The sequence below is a fragment of the Simochromis diagramma genome, unplaced genomic scaffold, assembly GCF_900408965.1.
Source record: "Simochromis diagramma unplaced genomic scaffold, fSimDia1.1 OVJJ01000131.1, whole genome shotgun sequence".
Taxonomy (NCBI): Eukaryota; Metazoa; Chordata; class Actinopteri; order Cichliformes; family Cichlidae; genus Simochromis; species Simochromis diagramma.
The window spans coordinates 9,496,164-9,513,978 of NW_024387200.1; the positions used below are offsets into that span (position 1 = coordinate 9,496,164).

Here is a 17,815-nt window from a genome sequence, read left to right on the forward strand (position 1 = left end):
ATGTCCACTATGTTCTGAGCATGCCTAGAACATAGTGGGTCAACATGTTTATCCGAGGCAGCTACTACCATTGCACAGTCACACTCGTTCAGGAACAGAGAGCAATTCAACAACAGATCTGGACACGTGTAGAGTCCATGCTCAAATGGGTAACTGCTTGGCTCACATTGAGAGGAGGACATAGCTCAAATTAAATGTACTAAATATGTACATTTTATAGGGTTGGTCTGTGAAATCTAGTAAAAAACAAACAAACTTGTGATTTTAAAAAAAATAAGAGGTCTCTTTTTGTAAGTGTTAGGAAGATAGTGCATTTTATTTTTTATTTTTGAAAACATCTTACTCTTCATAATGTGTTAATAAAACACAAATTCCCTTGCATGCCCAGACGAAAATGGCATTTTAATGTTTGCTATAAACCTGCAATATGAGCATGATTTCTTTTAAATGAACCTCATATAAAATGTAGTCCAGCCTCAAAGATCTCCATATGTACACCTTTGCCTTCATGTATGTTAACATTAGCTTTATAAATGGCAGAGTCAATGTTTTTCCTACACAAATTAAATCTTTTTGTTCATCACTCTGTGATTAAAGGCCAGTGGTTTCTTTTAGATGATGATAAAGAGCTTGGGTTACTGGGACTGTTATACGTAAAAAGCTGTGCTGTTGACTGACAAATGTTTTTCACCTCGGCAATCATGTTTTTAGGGTTTAATTAGTCATGCAGTCATCATCATCAGTGACTAATTTTATTTTTAATTTTCCTCGATGATTATTTTCATTCCAGAGTAATTGGTTGGTTCATTGAATGTAAAAAAAAAAACAACTTTTCAAGAGCCTGACCTGATGTGACATTTCTCGTTATCCATTACAAAGCAAAGACACACTGTGAGATTCTCTCACTTAGCATGAGAAAGCAAATTTTCACAAGAGAATATTAATTTAGATTCTGTTTGCAAATTGTTCCTTAAAATGGTTTCAAACCAGTTTTCTGAATATTTGCCAATTATTTTTCCCTCAGTCAACTAACTGATAATCAACTGATTAGTTTTGCACTACAAATACAACACAACTAACAAGCTTACGGCAGACTGGATATAAAACATATTAGTGGAAGTGAGCAATAGTTCTCCAGGCTTGGTAAAGGTCATCCAAAGATTGTCTTTGGACATCAGATGCTTTTTCACATTTGCTTTTTTTTCAGTCCACTCCTTGAACCAGACCATTTTCAGGGTAATGTGATTTTTTTTTTTTTTGTTAAGCCATTTACCAACCTATGAATCATAAAAAGGCACCTAACAACACAAAAGATGCTGACCTAAAAAGTTATCTACAGCAGATGTACAGTATCTGAAAGTCATGCTGTGAAAAGATCCAGCGAAGACCTGACCAATCACTGAAGCCTCATCAGAAATGGTCTCAGTGGAAGGGTGCTGTGAAGAAGCCATTCCTAAATATGGAGAATAGGGAGAAATAGGGAGGTGATGTATGCCAAATGACACAAGCACTGAACAGAAAATCAGTGGCAACAGATTTTAGGAAATGACGAATCCAAAGTTGGAATTTTGGTTCAAATCACTGTCAGTGTTGTGCAGACGAGCTCTGGAGAGAGGTGCAGTATTAAGTGTCTACAGCCATCATCTTGGACATGAGTTGGGACTGTGTTTCAGCCAGTGTTGTTGTCAAAATTAATGGCATCATGAACATGAACTATAGAGTGAGATTTTAAACCATCATTAAATACCATCATTTTGCATCATGACAGTGATCCTGAACACATTACCAATGCAGTAAAAAACACACAGTGCAACACTATCAGTCATGATTGGCTTCCCCAGAGCTCAGACCTCAACATTATTGAAGCGGGGAACATCTTGACAGAGAATGGAACAAAAGGAAGCCAACATCCAAAGAAGAGCTTTGAATCCCCATCATGAAGCCTACAGAACTATTCCTGAAGACTATTTAAAGAAATCCCTAGAAAGCTTGCCTGTGATAAAGAAAAAAGGTGGTCATACCAAATATTGTTTTTCAAGCGTTTTAGAATGATACAAACTCTGCTTTTGTCTTATATGCTGCATTTCCATTTATGTTTGCCCGTTTGCAAGTGATGGGTGGCTCAAGACTTTTGCACAATACTGTATATGCACATGTCATTTGTATTCATTAAGAGAAACCAGCAAATAAAATATAAGCAAATTTATTCATACCTAATGTTTACCAAGGTCATCAAGTGGACAAATGAGCTGCAAGGTCATTTTCCAATAGGCTTTCATACAATCAGACCTCTTTTTGCAACCACAGGAGTCGCCCTCTGCTGGCCATTACAGAAACTGCAGCTTTTATGATTTTTTTTGCTTTTCAGACGAAAAAGCTAGGCCCATCTTTTACATACAGCCAGCGAAGCTAACTCATAGCTGTATGCTCTTTGAGCATACATTAAATCCTTATTGGCTGTCATGTATGCTCAGACAGCATGAATGACTTCATTTCTTATTTAGACATCCTGAAGTATTTATACTTTACAGCACAAACTCCACACATTTCAAAACTGGAATTTTTATTTCAGTGCATACCTCCTTCATCACCCATCCCCCACGACAGCTACACTACCACCTAAACAGAATATGTCTGTGCTCTCACATAATGTTCCCTGAGCTATGTGCAAGCTGCCCATCACTGACCGCTGTCCATCTGGATTTTTAACTGGCAGCTTTCTGGTAATCCTGAAAAACAAAAGAGGTCAGAGATCAGAGATCCCATATAGCAGGAGAAATAAGAGGGTAGATAGTATTGCATAGCAGCAAACAGTAGCAGGATTACCTGCATACGTATTAATGAAACATGCAATCATATAGTTGATAAATTGGCTCATCCTTAAAAATCACAGAGACCTGTGACACTTGTTTTAGTAACAAATTATTTTCTATTAATTTCATTTTTTGAATCAGTCTGAAGATGTTTCTCTGAATTTGTTCTCTTATTGCTGTGTTTGAAAATAAGAAAGAAAAACTACTGATGCTATATATCCAGTCATACACTTGAACTTGGGTTCAGCTTCAAATGTTGGGCCACGTCTTGGCTCTTTGAAACATCAGAGAGGAAAATAGAAACGGAAAATTTCTCTTCACAAAACACTGTAGTGGGATTATTAGCCAAAATATAAATGACAGATTTCAGCTGAGTAAAAAAATGATAATTTCATTCCTGTTGTAAATCTGCCACATGGTTTTCATTTCTGTGTGAATCATAGTGAAAGATTAGATAGAAATGTCAAAATGGCTATTACAGCCTGGCGCTTATAGGTTCCCACACATTTCCAATCTGTCTTGGTGTGTATTATTATCTACCTTACAGTTCCAACAACATGATGTGGGCTGTGAATGCATGTAAATACAGCTTTCTGCACTAAACTGTGGATTTTAGTCTGCAAACTGCAAGCTTTACTTCACTTGAAGGTCAGTGAGCTCTGATGAGCTCCCTGCATCTCCTTTTGGGAGATCTAAGGTCAAAGGTCATCATGTTAACAACATCCAAAGGAACAGCTGCCTGCAAGATAGATCGCTCAAACTGATTCATAATATTGTATTGAATCAAGGAAAGCATGTTGTCCCATTGGCACATTATTTAAAAGGGTTACTGGAAAAACTGATAATGACAAGAGCAAATGACCTTTGAAATGGAATAAAATAACACTACTAATGGGACAAAAACTGGCTAATGAGTCACATTTGGTGTCTCTTGTGGGGCTGTAAAACTGCGCTTTACTAAAAACAAAAACATGTCCAGGGGAAATATGATTAAATTATTTTTTTTCTCCCTTTGTTATTAGTCAGAAACTACTCCGACGTTATTGCGGTGATTAAATAACCTGTGTGAGATACGTGCAAGATTTCTAAGTAGCAGCAAGGGACACGGCGAGATGAGCAAGAGTTCATGTCACATGTGCACGTGATTGATGTCTTCATCAACTGAGACAGAGCGAAGAGAGCAGACCACTGGGTTAGAGACGAGAGAGAGACCGTTGGGAGACGTATGGGTGGGACGTGAAGAGAGGACAGGTAATTAGAGGGGAGAGGTGGGAGGTGAGGTGAAGACAAGAAGCGGGTGTTAAAAACAAACAGAAGCAGAGATGCTTCCTCATCATCCTGAGGGGCATATTGAGGTAGAGCAGGGACACAGGCTGCGCTGATGAATACGTTTTGCAAGGCTCTCGGGGGCTGTCCAATCAGGCGGCGCCATTGATGAATAGTCATGAGTCACCTTATCAGCATCACCATGGTTACGCAGATGTGACTGTGGCCCTGTGAATGTGATGAGGGAATAGAAATGGGCCAAACGCTGCTCCCGTCTCCTTCCCGCGCACATCTTGATCACCAATTAGAGCCCAGCAGGGGAGCTTCCAGGCCATGTGCTTGTATCGAGGACAAGGTAAACAGGTTTGCAGTGAGGTGAACAGACAAAGGGGCGCGGTGAAGGTAACAGTTAGAAATTTAATGTGTCTGGAAGAGTGGTAACAGGGGAGGGGAGGTACATTTCAATTCAAGCCTAAATCATTTGATGATTTAAAAAATCACATTAAAGCCAGTTGTCACACAGCGCGTACAGGTGAGAGCTGGCAGGACGAGCAGAGGGGAAGTGGATGACACGATGTTTAATGAAAAGAGCTGGGAAATTAAATTGAACAGGATCAGAGGAGGAGAAGCGGAAAAGCGACTGAAGGATGAGCACGGCAAGAGACAGCGGCAGGATATGAAGGAAAGAAAATGGACAACAATGTAATGGAATAAAAGGATCGGACAGCACGTAATGATTTATTTAATTCTCCGTCCTCTTTTGCCGGGGTCTCACGAAAGGCAGCGGAGCTCTGAAGTGCAGTTTCAAGAGATCATCAGTTGACAAAAGCTGAAAAAACAAAGCCACTGCTCTGACTCTTGTTGGAATCCCTCTCATGATTAAAGATTAGAGGCTACTCACCAAAGTAATTCAAGCAGTATTTTGTTTTTAATGTTTAGCACATTAGCATAATGGCAGTTTCTCTTTGCGCTTAAACCGCTTTCAACAAATATTTTCACTTAAATGAATATTTTATTGCATCATGCACAGCAGGGGTCACTGACACACTTGACACTAGCGGTCTCTTTATCTCTGATTTGTCTGGTTGAGTGCAAACGATGTTAATTGATTTCGAGCTACTGCCTATCTACCTGTTTATTTATTTATGAGCAAGGGGACCAATGTCCTGCATATTTGAACATGTAATTAGATTAGCAGCTCAATACAAAGGGGACATACTCAAGCACTCAGGGAAATTATGTCTGTTTTCCTCTCAACCCTGCCAAAACTTGGCTTAGGTGAATTTGTTTTATCTGTCTGGAGCCTCATTTATAAAACAGTGCATTGGAAGCATACTAAAAGTGGACATGTGCACAAAAGCTGAAAATGGCGTGCTCCAAAAAGGAATAATCACATTTCTGAAACGTGTGCTCATGCACACCTGCATGCAGTGTTCCCTTTATAAACCGCAATCCACCTGGAAATGTGCTCATGTGGACCAGCCTCATGTTCTGCCTTCTTGATGCCCGTAATCAACCATAAATGGTCAAGGCAAAGCACCTGGTGAATACTAATGAACTGAAATAAGCCTGCTGATCAATGGCTCTTCCAGTCCATTTATACTCACGTGTAGTGCCCGCGTCCCTCATGCAGCTTTGCAAGCAGTATTTCCAGGTTTATTTATACAGCACCAACTGACAACCATCTTGAGGTGCTTTATATTATAAGGTAAAAATCCTACAATGTTAGAGAGAATCTGATTCTCTGATGCTCTGTGACTAATCACTCAGCGACCGTGGAGAGGAAAAACTTTTATCTAACAGGAAGTGACATCCAATAGAAGCGGGTTAAGAAGGGACAGCCAATTAGTAGGCTGAAGGAAAAGGGATCAAAGAAAAGAAGATGTTGAAGCTGCAGATTTAGACAATCCATATGTGCATCTACGGGGTGTGGTGACTGGAAGAGGAACAGAGTGCAAAAACCGAACCACAACTAATCAGACTAGTTATACATGCACAGAATTAGGAGATTAAAGCGACCGAGACTTTGATCTGCAGTTATTTCATGCACTTTCTTGTCTTGAATTTCTAACACTGAAAGTCATTATTTTAGCCCGTGTGAAGTTAAATGGAGTCGGCCTGTGTTCACAGTTGATAGGTAAAGTGGGGCAAAACCGTCCTAAATCCACCTGCCGCGTCGCACAACTGCAACTGCTCAGCTAACCACAGGTGTGAGTGAGGCAGCATACAGGCTGACTTGCTCTCCGGTGCTCCAGGAGTGGGAAATGTGATAGCGACATGGTGCTGATGAAATACTGAGCGGAATTTGATTTGGGATTTCATATATTTTACAGTTAAAAGGTGCTTGCCTAATCCCACACACGAGAATAAGACTGCAGGTTTGACTGTTAAACCGGCTCTGAAGTAACGTGCAGTTAAAAGTGAGACTAAATGTGTGAGTCAGGCTTTCATATATGTGTACTAATTTCATTTTATTCACAAATGCACCATCTGCCTTGTCAGTTTCCTCTGCCTCTCAGACGTTTGTGCAGATGAATGGATCAGAGTTTCTGCCCAGGTGCGCACATTCTCCCATCAAGTTTGGTTTTGTAGGCACCAACATGTGCACGGAAAGCGGCACAGGCCTTGTGTGTTTTTTTTTACATTAGATTTGAGGCCTCTGGTCTTTATGTTATCTAGGCAGGCTTGACATTTATTTAGTCTTCTGCACTGTGTGTAAAGAAACATTACCACCTGCTCGCCATTCTCATTTCACAGCCTGTTGACTGCATTTTAAGTGTGATTAATCTTGCATAAGATGTTTGGCAGCGTGCCTGTTCCGGATGTGGGTTTGATGCATGAAGGGTGTATAAACTCTGCCAGGGAAGGTCGGCACAGTGGCTGCATGGAGTGATGAATCTTAAATCTGTTAAGTGTCAAAATTTACCAATATTTAATTCATGGATGACACATTGATCATGTTTGCGTCAAAGAAAACCCTCAGGACATTAATGCTCAATCTTCAGAACACCATTATTGTGCACGGATACAAAAACTGCAATAAGACTCGGATATATTACAGTAGAGTGACCTTTCCCCTTTGCACAGGTAAGGAAACGCGCTTTGGATTTCAAGTATCTTGACCCTGTCTCTTCCAGTTTTCACTTTTATCAAGCTTTGCCTTCTTGACTTTTCTGCAAAGTTTTCTCCTAACAGTAGGTTTCAGGCACTTTCATCTCATTTTATTATTCTCAGGCCAGAGCATCACAGAGCCACGCTTGAAGCCAAGAAAAATCTGGTCTTGTCCCTTCCAGACGTTTATTCTTCTGCCTTGAGGCTACCAGATAGGGGGCTCTTTGAAACAAACTGATTCATCTACCTCACCTTCAGGGTGACATGTCAGTACAACCAGGCTGTGGCTTCTTTATCACCCGCCTTCTAGTTTTCTCTCAGTAATCTCTTTTTTTTTTGCACATCCTATTTTGTCCAAAATGCTGCTGTGATAGCAAGTAAACAAAAGGATGCGTCACTGCAATGTGTCTGTTTTGCTTTTACAACCTACGGTCTTAGTGATTTTTATATGATGCATGCATGCAATGTCTCAATAAAATATACATGTTTATTTTAACTGAACTGAAATGTTTGCTTGAAATAGAAAGAAAAAGAAATCCTGTGGCTTCATGTATGACGTGAATGTCTACGAATAGAAAGACAATTTGCATATAACAGCAGCTGCACATGCCTAGCAGGGAGGGAGGTGTTTCAGAACTTGCCCCCCGCCACCCTCTTCACAATTGCAAGTGTAGTAGGAGGGAGGTATGATGTACTATTAACGCCATCTTTGTGCAGCTGCTTTCACACTCTGCACTTCACAAAGAAATGTCAGTCATTTTCTAATGAGTGATCAAGCCTCAAGGCCTTCACAGAATCCCTAGAGATGTACACATTTTCTCTTTCAATAAAAACCTTGATGTCAGCGTACAATAAAGCACGCCTAGTCTCGAATGCACTCTGCTGTACTGTAAATCCCCGGAAATCCCATGATGTCACCTGTTGTCTGCATCCAGTTTGAATCCCTTTGTGTTTTGTTGTTTTTCCTTGTGCAGCTTCTTTTAATATTATTAATAAAGGTGCTAAATATAAATAATACAGATTTGCAGACCACTGCACCCCTTCTTCACTTTCCGAATATAATACAGGGAAAACTGCTGTGATCACTGTGTGCTGTGGAAGATGAACTGAAGTTAATTTTTATTACCCCACGGGATGCTGTGTTTTACAGCTACATTAACCACTAGGCCAAGCAGTAAAAACACACCTGGTTGTAAATGGCAGTAATTCTCACCATGGAGCCAAATATAAACCTGCGTTGTTACAGCGACCCTTTTACCGAGCAGACAAACCTGTAAGTGAGGCTTTCATATTGAAGAGTAACATGCTGGAAGCTGTGGTTATTACAGTGTCCAAAATAGACGCGGTTGCAAACAGTATGCATTCTGCATTCAGAGACAGAGCAGATAAAACCTTTGTGTTTTTTGCTTCAAATGTGTTGGTGACTTCCTGAAAGCTCACTATGCTTTCAGATAAATTTGAACTTAACGGCTTTTTTTGTTTATTTGTTTGTTTGTTTTTAACCAGGAGATTTACTGCATCTTCTGCAGGTATCGCTCTTCCTTCATCTCCTCTCTCAGTCCCCTGCTCTCTTTCTCCGTTTTGTGTTAAGTTCTTCCCACTTCTGAGACTTCTCTCATTCCCCTCTGGGCTTCACCCAGAATCCATTTAAGATTTATTCTCCGATAAAAACCAATTGCTAAATTCTGAGCACAGAGATGAATGATGTGACTGAAGATGAGGGGTTGCACATACTGAGTATAGTGCAGGCTACCTCGGGCTTGAAATTGTAATGGTGCAACCCTGTATTTTATTCCAGCTGCTGATCACAGCCGCTTTGTTAAGTAGCCTGACAAACTAAAGTGTTAGATAAATTTCAAGATCACACACCTGTTATTTTAGCACACATCGTTCCACACGTGAGTGACCCTTTTTAGTCCTTGAATGTCAAATGAAATAGCATATATTAATAAACTGACATCGGTAAGGTAACGCTGCTTCATCTTCTTCTTTTCTTTTAATAGAGAAAATAAGGAAATGGCCCTCAGTTTGCCTTCGGCAATGCTCAGACACTTTCTGCAGATGGTGTTGCAGGAAGACAAAGAAAGCAGCATCAAGGAACAGATGAAAAACAAACTAAATCCACAAAAAAAAGAAAAAGGCCTGTTTAGATACCACTTTCAGCTGTTTCTACAAAAGCCAAGCCAACTGTTTTTTTGTTTCGTCTTAATCCTCCAAAAAGGTCAACCAATAAAAAAAAGGGAGCCTAATGAAAAATTCTGTGTATGAAAAAGGGATGGCTTCCTGTTTGCTGAGGCCTAATTGACATGTATTAATTAATAAATTATGCACACGAAAGGGGGAGGAACAGTTTGAATCCTCAGTGATGTTATTAGAAATCTGAACTGCATGGAAATGTGTAACGTTTGATGTGCAGCAGGACCATTACTAATATGTAGCAGTGATAAAGAGTCCGTATCATCTGACTTATTCACAGCGCCAGAGGAAAAGACAGGAAGAGGACAGAATTAGCATGAAGGAAATGATATTAAATGAGAGTATGTGGCTATCCTTACGTGAATAAATGAGACCTGCGTGTGTGTGCAAAATAACTGAATAGTGCCAAAATTGAGCCACCTGCATATCTAAGAAGACTCACATCAATAGTCGTCATCAAAGGCTTCAGCATCCTGCAGAAAAGATGAATTTTTCTTTTTTTTGTTAGATAAATTTCAATTCACATGCATTTTTGATCATTTCCATAATAAAAAAGCATAAAATCAAAGCAGAGTGTGAGCTGTGTATTCTCAACTATATTGCACAGGATGTTGATTGGTATCCAGATTACCCAGCTGGAGGGATTTCCATTGGTGATACATACTGATGCACCTGTGTGGTCAAAGCATCAGACTGGATGAACATTTCCTCTGTTTCTTGCAGATAGCTCCTCTGTCAGCTGTAAGCTTAGGGCTCGAGTTGGAATATGACCCTTTTTGTATTGATTTTTCTACTCCCTCTGTCACCAAAACCAAATTAAGTGAATTAAGTACTTTTACTAGCAAGAAGTAGGGAGCATGTTACTTTGTCGCGAGGCTGAATTGGGCTGATAAAATATAAGTATTTCTAAGAGTTTCTCTGAAGGGGATTTTTTTTTCTTATAGTTTATGAAAGAAAGTAAATTTGCCAACTATGGAAATTCAAAACACCTGAACATGTGACCATGCTGATGTAACTACATTTAAGCTGTAGTTTTACCAATCCTCTATCCAAATAAATAGGGAGGTGGGGATAACTGTAATTTAGTTAAGTGCCACCACATGGTTGAAACTCAAAAAAAAAAAAAAAGTTACTTCTGTAGTATAATAGGCTTATATACACTTATTGAACACTTTGTTAGGTACCCTTTGTGCCTGCAGAATTCTTTGTGCTAGCTTTATCAAGGTCCTGGAAACACTCCTCAGAGATTTTGCTCCATATTGACACAATGGCATCACATAAATGCTTCAGATTTGTTGGCTGCACATCCAGGATTTGAATCTCCTGTTCCAATAAATCTCAAAAGTGCTCTATTGGAATGAGCTCTGGTGACTGCGGAGGCCATTTGAGTAGAGTGTCATCTTCAAAAAAATAGTTTGACTTGAGCTTGGTGATATGGTGTATTTCCTGCTGGAAGCGGCCATCAAAAGATGGGTACACTTGGGTCATAAAGAGATGGACATGGTCATCAGTGATAATCAGGTAGGCTGATGTTCACTTGGTACTAAGAGGCCTGAAGTGCACCTATAAAATATCCCCCACACCGTTATACCACTAGCCTGAAGCGTTGATAGAAGGCAGACTAAATGCTTTCATGTTGTTTTTGCCAAATTCTGACCCTACCATCTGAATGTCAAGGCAGAAATTGAGACTCATCAGACCAGACAGACTAGTCTTTTACTGTCTGGTTCTAATGAAGCTCTTGTTTTCTGTTCTCAGCTGAAAGGAGGCACCGGGTGTGGTTTTGTACTGCTGTAGCTCACCTGCTTTGAGGTTTGACACATTGTGCATTCAGAGATGCTCTTTTGCAAAATTTTGTTGTAATAAGTGGGTTACTATTACAGTTACTGTTGCCAGCTCGAAGCAGTCTGACCATGCTCCTCTGATCTCTGGCATCAACAAGGCATTTTCACCCAGAGAACCGTTGCTCAGTGGATAGTTCCTCTTTTTTTGGAACATGCTCTGTAAACTGAAGTAGTGGCTGTGTGGGGAAGTCCCAGTAGATCAGCGGTTTGTGAAATACTTAGACCAGTCTGTCTGTCACCAACATGCCACATTCAAACTCTTAAATCGCCTTTCCTTCCCATTCTCATGCTCAGTTTTAGCTTTAAAAGTCATCTTGACCATGTCTACATAAATGCTTGCTTCCATGTGACTGGCTCATTAGATATTTAGTTTAACAGCTGAACAGCTGTACCTGATAAAGTGGTTAGTGAGTTTTATATTGACTGATTTTAACTTTTGGCTGGGACAAACATCTTTGATGTTTGATTGGACTTTTAGATACGCACCTTTCCAAGAGCACAGCTGTTACACATGGATTTATGTGCTAACTTTCTGCCTAGACTGTGTCAAATTTACTATTGAGTATGTGCTGCTTTTCTGCCACCGCTCTTGTTATTAACTCCCTGAGAGAACTGAAGGATGGAGTAGCGATAGTGTTAGTGGCAAATCAGTTCTCTTCATTATGTATTTACTGTCAGACCCCTCATCACCTTCACTGTTTCCTAAAGACTGAATTAAAAACCTGGCACATCTTGGTTGTTTACCAGAAACTGTTCACTGATTTTCACATTCACGCATTTCGACTTGACCATCATTGGGTTGGCATATGAAGTGTGCAGAGAACCCAGGAGAGTCACAGCAGACCAATTAACCTTTCAGTGATCCCACTTATCATAAAGAGCCACTTCAGGCATCAGGAGAGACAGCACAAGTGCCTAAAAATGAAGTACTGTGTCCATAATCACGCACACATGTTTCAAAAGTCTCACAACCTCAGTCACTTTTATACTACCTCTCACCCATGGCTTCTTAATTACACTGAAATCATCATGATCACTCGTGTTCCCTCCAGTTTTACTTTGAATTTCTCGTCTTCCTTTGTTTATAATTTAAACGTTATTTTGTTTCATTTTTCTTTTCTCAGTATTTGTCTGTTTGTCTGATTACACTGTCATGATGAAGATTAACGGTCTTTTAGATGCTTGTTGTAGACATTAGTGACAGCATGTCAAATAAAAAAACCAAAAAACAAACAAATACGAATCAAAGGAATTTAAATTCACAGGACTCTAATAGAGCACTACAATAGGGCCTGAAGCATATTACATAAAGTGCAAGTGCAAATATAATAGCACTAGCCTGTATCGCTTTGACAAAAGACTGAATGACTGTTACATAAATTGCTTAAAGGACTCTGAATGTACTGTTGGAGGAATGGTTAATCCTGACTGGGCCCCATTGATTCATTTGAGCCTGCTTTACATTTAGCCTGCAGAAAAGTGAAGGTTAAGCATGCCAGCTCCCCTCGTTTCCCTCTGCAAGCCACCGTCTGTGGCAACGAGTCTAATACAGGTAATTATGTAGGAATGAAAGACTCAATAGCTTCACGGATGAAGATTGGCATCTTGATTAATGCAAGCATGGACGGGTGGGAGGGTGAGGTGTTTGCGCTGTACACTGGAGGGTGAGGCAGAACAGTCACGACAGAGGTGGAGAGGGAAGTCAACCACACACACACACACACACACACACACAAGTCACTGACGTGAAAGGTTATTCTGGGGTAATACATATGTAATGCTTTAGAGCGATCTGCTTGGAAAATTTACTTTTCGTAGTTGAAAGGTGAACATGTGTTTTTGAGCGTTCTGTTATTACATTTGCAATCAGAGGGAGAAAAAGTGTGTGGGGGGGAGTGTCAAACCCAGATGCAGGACACAGACTAAAAGTTCAAACGACAGCAGCTTCTTTGAAGCCGTGAGGTAATGGAGGGAAGCAGGTAGTGGTGAGTACAGGCAGAGGCCGGGGAGAGCTGGTGGTTTAGTGGGGCTGAGGAGGAAGGCTGGTGGAGTGGGCAGAGCAGGGATGTAGGGAAGAGAGTGAGTGTGGATGAGAGGATGGAGTGGCAGGCAAGCTAGTGGCTGGAGAGGCAGGGCTGAGTAGCGTGAAGGAAGGGAAAGATTAAGTGGCCAGTAAGCAGCTGTTTAGGTAATAGGATGACTTTTTATGCCAACCCTAACTTTGATATTGGCCCTAAGATTGCCGCAACATCACATAAACATGTATGTCCTTTCATGTCCTCTGTCACGTGTTGTGTTGTAGCTCAGAAAGCATAAGGCTAAGGTTGCGTGCAGGTAAATGCTGGCTGTATAACGGGCAGGAACCGAATCCAAACACAGGACTCGAAAACCAAGTTTAAACTAAAAGACAGCTTTATTGCAGAAGTTACCCAAAGTACAAATTAATCCAGGTCCAAAAAACTAGGAAACCAAACACGGAGTAATCTTAAAGGAACACAAACTGCAAAGGAGGATCCAACCCCGAGGGAGAATACAACAAAGAACAGAAGCAAACTGAGGGTCTAAATAAACACAAGGAGATTAAAGCAGAGTGGAGACACTGGGGAAAACAGCTGAACAGAATCCAACCGGTGAGACAGGGGACGCAAAATGAAACACAACACACACGAGATGACTATAAAAAATAAGATGGGAAAGTAACCAAAAAACACATAACCAGGGAGGCAATATAGAATATAGAACCAAGAATAATCAAACACACAAAACCAGAGAAACCCCAAAACATCCCAAAACTCAAAACAGAGACCATGATAGAAAAACAGAGTTAGTTGATCTCCATCTCCTTCTACCTCCTAACATTATGAGCAAGCAGGCAAACACACGAAGGGGCACTGGACCGCGCTAAGTGAACAAACTAGCCTAGAGTGGGTGGAAATCTGGGCCTGATGTGCTGCTGGGTTCTTTTGATCATCAATCAAAAGAAGTCAGATGGTCTTTTTTTTCTTTTTGCTAAGGAAAGCTCCTTACAGAGTGAAATGGCCTGGAAGTATCTAAAGGAGAAGCCACGATTAGTGCTAGTCACATTTTCTAAATGCTAAATAAAGGTGCTGTTAAGCTTCCTTTCCTATCTCGGTAAGCATAGGCGCAGTGCCAGCTTTTATGAAAGGATGGCAGTGTGCATCCAGTTTGACCGCAGCCGTAGAGGACGAGAAGGATGCCAAACCGAAAAGAGAAATATACAGAGGGCAGAGGAGACACGAGGGAAGGGAAGAACACCAGGAATACATGGTGTGAATAAGGACCTCGACAGCTGAATTATTTTAAGTAGGTCTAATTTATTGAGTTGACAAAATGGGTAACTCGCCTCAGGTCTTAGTCCCCATGGGTGCTACAAAAAGCTCCTGGTCTGCTGGTCGTGTTAATTGTTTGATTAGCAGCAAACCTGTGCGGGAATTTTCACAATTAAAGTATAAAATCAGCTAATGAGCATTATTATTAGTTAATTTTGTCGCTATGGAAGATGAATGAAAAGTCACGTTCACTTTAAAGGCTTGTTATGTAGGGAGTAATCACCTGTAAAAGAATAATGGTTGACCCTTACTTTAATAGGAAACCCTTGTTATTCATGCAGAGCAAAAATTCCCTGTGGTTGCTGTAAGATTAATGGCACAGAATCAGCCTTGATTTATCATACCACCTCACAAACCCAGTCCGCGCGTGTGTGTATATGTGTGTGTGTGTGTGCGCAATCTCGTGTGTGTCGTGTATCAAAGATTGTCCTGGAGCCACTCACTACACAAATAACTGATCGCCTCCTTCCTGTCCATGAGGAGAGCGTACCTAAGAAGAATTCAAACTTCTTCAGTGGTCGTGCTTTGTGTTCAATGCTTATTCTGCTAAACTCTAATATAGCCGATGATGGTGCTAACCGCTGCAGCTGTGCCACCCAAAATTGATAGTAATATTATTTAAAAAAGGAATTTGCATGATTTGTTGAGAAAACGGGCTCTAATGCAGGAAAGCTTGCTTAAAACAGTTCTGTTTTTAAAACAGAGGCTCTGCTGCTGCCATCAAAGCAGTAGAATCAACTTTACTGGTAACTCCTTAATGGCACATTGACCACCTGATGTGTTTCCTCCAGGTTAGCTTGCTGCTGTAAATGACTTTCTGTCCCTTCTCACTTTGTCTCACCACAGACACACACAGTCTTTCAGATAGCTCTTGCCCCCCTGATGAACTTCTTATCAGTTTTTTTCCCTTCTGTCTTGACCCCGTGTGCTATGTCATTTTCACTTTGAGCTTCCTCTATTTCTTAAGTGAGCAACTTCCTATTTGAACATTTGTTAAATCCAACAGATTGCCCTTCAGAAATTGTGTTTCATTGTATTTAATCAATCTTGATTTTTGTTAGATTTTTTGTAATTATAACCTACCATCATGGGTTTTTTTTTTAGGTTTCAGAGAAAGCAATTATTTTTTTTCACCTCTGTTATGTTTAATACTGAACTAAGAAAACAATTTTCAGAAGTTCGCGGTGGATAAATTAATCATCCTGATGCATTCAAATGTATACTTCTTTTTTTTTACGCAGAACACAGAAGTGTTATATGAAAACAGACACCCGACCGATGAGTCCTGGTTTGTGTGTAACAGGGGGTCACTCACCTGCATCACAGTAGAAAGTGAGCACTATTTAACTAAACAAATTGGACTGCAGGTTGCGGTGTTAATTTTGATAGATTCTGAGGAATTTGGTCCAAATATCCACAGGCTAGTTTACGCAGACTCACGGGAGATATTTAACCCTCCAATAAAAAATATAAATCTATAAATTAGATTACACACAGGTGCACTCTGTTTAGTCATTAGTACTCATCAGGCAATGTTTATGGGCAACTGACTGCACTTAGACCAAAGGGGGCTGAATAATTACGCACACCCCACTTTGCAGTTATTTATGTGTAAAAAATGTTTGGAATCATGTATGATTTTCGTTCCACTTCTCACGTGTGCACCACTTTGTGTTGGTCTTTCATGTGGAATTCCAATAAGATTGATTCATGTTTGTGGCTGTAATGTGACAAAAGGAAAAGTTCAAGGGGGCTGATTACTTTTACAAGCCATTGTATATCTGTTTTGCCATCACTTCTTGAGAAATAGCCCATCACTGGGCCCATGAACGAGTCACGTATTGTGTCTTGAAGTGAAAAAGATAAAAAAGATGACCTGAGAAATGCCTTTCACAAATGACCTAGGGATCTTTTTTCACACTTGTCACAGTTGAAAAAGCACTGATGGAATTTCTGAAAGCTCACTTCTGTTAGCGTTTTGAGTGAGCCATGACTGTGAGAAGCACACACAAAAGCAGAACCTCCCCTAAGTTAGTCAAGCAACCATTAATACACCTGCACTTTCCCTTTAATTATAAAACTACTGTTTGTACAGATGTAAACACTACCCTTCAATAAACATGCTTTAACTTTAAAGCGCAGCTAGTTAGCATTTTATCCACATGGAAAATCTAACAAGGAGTACCAAGATATATTCTCCCTATTTACATGGGCAGTGTGGAGTGGCAGGTCTACTGGGGACACCTTTGTTATGGCAGCCGCTTTTCCTCTTTTAAAATGTTCTTTTCTTTGTCCCTCAGCCCGGCCTGAAAGGTTAAGTCTGATTTTCAAAGGGGCTTTTTCCTGTTAAAAGAGAGTTTGAGTCTTTATGATATTGTGAGAAAGTAAGCAAGTAATGTAAATTGCCCTTAGAGAAGACTGCAAATGAACACAAAATGAATAAAACTGAACTGAACTTTTTAAAAGCTATGGCGTCTGAGAGACTTGTAAAAAAAAATCAGTGTAATCAGTTTTTATAAAAACTGCTAAAAGTTGATGATTCAACTTTATGATCATTTTAGAGGCTGTAGTTTGTTGGTTATTGCATTATCCTGACTGGAAATTTGATCATTTTTGCCCACCATCTCTCTGTCAGGGATTAGGGTCTATTGCAGGACAGTTGTATTATACTGCTTTAGGTTTAGCAAAGTGTACTTAATAAAATTAGATTTTTTAAAAGTCAGAGTTAAGGATGCCGTAGATCTCAAGAAAAGCCCGATTTTTTTTTCGTTTTTTTTTTAATTTTTTATCAGATTGTGGTTTTCATCAATAAACAGTCAAGTGAAAGCTTGTACCAGTGGTGCTGGATGAATGGTCTGGCCACACATTGAAGGCTGAGAGAGCAAGATGTCTTTTAATGGACTTTTCTGGACAGGAGTAATCTTTGGCTTTGAGCACAAGGCAAAATTGTGCTAAGAGAGGCATCAGAAGCCTAAAACACACAGTACATTGGTTTTTATGCCCTTTGATGAACATAACTACCAACCAAACACTGCACGCCTTAAGTAAAGGAAAGAACGAGGGATTCTGTATTTACCAAAACCACCTGACTGCCATTTTACTCCAAGCTGCTACCAGGAGTTCAGTCTCTGTCTTCCCTTTCTTTCTGATCCTGCTTTTCCCTCTTTTTTCATATTATGTTTCACCCTCGTTAGGATGAAATCTGTTATCTGTGAGGCATTTTCAATTTACCTGC

General features: G+C 40.2%; 1 protein-coding gene across 1 annotated transcript in view; it reads left to right on the forward strand.

Annotated features, from left to right (window-relative positions):
• The window catches only part of LOC120745457 (cAMP-specific 3',5'-cyclic phosphodiesterase 4D-like), a 201,795-nt gene that overhangs the window by 25,074 nt on the left and 158,906 nt on the right, over nucleotides 1-17,815 (forward strand). The window lies entirely within an intron of this gene.